This window comes from Osmia lignaria, unplaced genomic scaffold (assembly GCF_051020975.1).
Source record: "Osmia lignaria lignaria isolate PbOS001 unplaced genomic scaffold, iyOsmLign1 scaffold0046, whole genome shotgun sequence".
Classification (NCBI taxonomy): Eukaryota; Metazoa; Arthropoda; class Insecta; order Hymenoptera; family Megachilidae; genus Osmia; species Osmia lignaria.
The window spans coordinates 227,501-230,000 of NW_027478187.1; the positions used below are offsets into that span (position 1 = coordinate 227,501).

Here is a 2,500-nt window from a genome sequence, read left to right on the forward strand (position 1 = left end):
TTTCATCGAAAGGTGAATAATGATGCTCGATGCAAAAAAAAAAAAAATAAACGAAAAGAAGCAAAAAAGCAAACACGTAGAGAAACTGTGCGTGAATCAACCTTTCGCATATTCAATTTTTCCTCCTCTCTCGTTTCAAAATGTTTGTATTTATCGTTCGATGAAACGAGCACAAGAGGGAAAAAAAAGTTGAGACACGACGTTCCCATAATTTTCGTGTTATTTCCTTTTTGCTTCAAACATTTTGCGGACTGCAGCTTCGTCGTATTGCTTTTATCAATTTTTAACAATTTCAAAGCGAAGACAACTCGCAAGACGATCCATTTCGTCTCGGTTCAATTTTAACGTCCGTCCGTATTATTTTTTGTTCCACAAGAGATTTCGAATAGGTTTCTTTATTTATCATCCCTTCTTTTCGAGCGCCACGGAAGCAAGAGGAAAAGCAAGAGCGAGAGAACATTTCGCGTATACTTCATTTAACAATTTTAACCAACACGCGATGTACTCCACACACCTCTTAGATTTAACAACTGCTTTTCTCTTCTTCTCCCCTTAGCGCAAGGGTAAACCCCATTTGTCTCTTCTTTGGAACGCAACAAAACTTTCGAGGACTGGACGACCGAGCGATGGTCGCGCGGTCTTCGCTTATCTTTAACAAACGAAGTAGTCCGTATGTATTCTAAATGTTGAAGCCTCCTAGAGCTTTAAGCCATGCGAGACATTGAAATGCTGTTTTAACGGGAGCATGCATAATTGCTGCAAACATACTTTTATCACAAGTTCTAGCCACGCCACGGAGGCTTCGAAGTTCCTTCACCATTCGCTTTCCTCTCTTTTGTTACACAGTTTCAGACTACGATCAGGGGTACCGAAACGCTGTATTGATTGTAAACAACCATTTTTATCTTGGAGCGGAGCGTTCCTTTACTCGTTAGATTTGTCTTGTCGCGTGTGTATTCGCTTTTTCGACGCTTTTTAACCATTTAACTTGTTTAGCGAAGCTAAACGCACAGACAGACAAAAAAAAAGGAACAGCATCGCGCGTCAAACAGCGACGACCCATCTGAAGCGATCTTTCATTTATACACCGTTTGTAAACAGAGAGATGTATAAAGCGCGGGGAATCATTCGAAACCCTGGGGCTATTCGAGCTTGCATTTCAGCAAATTATCATCTCAAACATTTCACTCGTTTGCTTTTTCTAAATTTATAGGAGAGCTTCTTTCGTTTATTTTTGACACACCTTTCGTAAATATCGTTTCTGGCAACGTCGGGAGCGTGGATTTCTACAAGTGAACAATCGCGCCGATCCGATAACTTCCAGCAGGATGGAGAATCTTTATAGATTATCTTCCGAGAACTCGGTGCTTTCACGGGCGGTCGTTTATAAATTTTAACGAACGACTCGCGCGCCGTGACGCACTTGCGCTAGTTCGAAGAGATATTTCGAAATTTGTTTTTCTCCTTTAACGGCCTGCATTTAGTGTATCGGTTGCGATTTTCGTCACATCGTTTCCACGACAAACGCCGACGAACTGCCCAACTATCGCTCGTACGTTGCGACTCTTTCTTTGTTTATCGTTCATTCATTCTTTCAATTTCGTTCGATAATCCCGCTCCGAAACGTTCTACTTTCGTTGAACGACGGCGAGATGTTTAGAAAGAAATGAATTACTCTTTTTTCGAGAAGCAAACGCAAGCAGTCTTTTGTTAAGAAAACGACCCTCAGCCAGGCGTGGTCCAGGAATTGTATCCGTGGACCGCAATGTGCGTTCGAAATGTCGATGTTCATGTGTCCTGCAGTTCACACGTTGACGCGCAATTAGCTGCGTTCTTCATCGACCCACGAGCCAAGTGATCCACCGTTCAGGGTAATCGTAAAATTTTGTATTTCAAACTCTTTAGATCTTTAGAGTGTTATTTTCATTATTAACACGCATCACATTCGATACCCACATCACTCTCCCACCCGGCGCGTGCGGGAGAGCGAATTCGGGCGTCGCCAACGTATTTGTTTGTTTGTTTGTTCGATCGTTGACGACACGATCGCGTCCAAGGACGGAAACCGTCGGAGAAACGCCCAGTGGCACGCTCCTCTCGACGGTCGGGCGTAAAGTACATTTAAAAACCTTGAAAAGTACGAACGCACACAAGGAATGCGAGCGCGCGTCCTGTCGCTGAATCGTGGGTTGCGAGATTCGAACAGACACACGGCCGGCGACGATCGGTCTAACTAATGGACACATAGTTTTTCAAAGACTCGCTATCGTCGCTTCTCAGCCGGTCCGTAAACAACACACATCGATCAGGCGGACGCACGAATCTTACCACGGTGCGTGTTTCGTAGATTCCAGGTTACCCGCAAGTACCTCTCTCTCCCTCTCGAAAGAGGAATCTCGATCCGTCCTTTTTGGACAATGGAGAAATCTTTTTATCGCAACACGGATGGCAAAGAAACAACCAAAGCGTAGGAGCGTGGGGACGAGAGCGACGAAAAGAA

The 2,500-nt window shown here is 44.2% G+C and overlaps 1 non-coding gene across 1 annotated transcript; it reads right to left on the bottom strand.

Moving 5' to 3' along the window:
* Positions 1–1,719: 1,719 nt before the first annotated feature.
* On the bottom strand, positions 1,720–1,874 carry LOC143307159 (5.8S ribosomal RNA). The gene has a single exon (XR_013064366.1). It is a non-coding gene; the product is annotated as a 5.8S ribosomal RNA (ribosomal RNA).
* Positions 1,875–2,500: the final 626 nt, after the last annotated feature.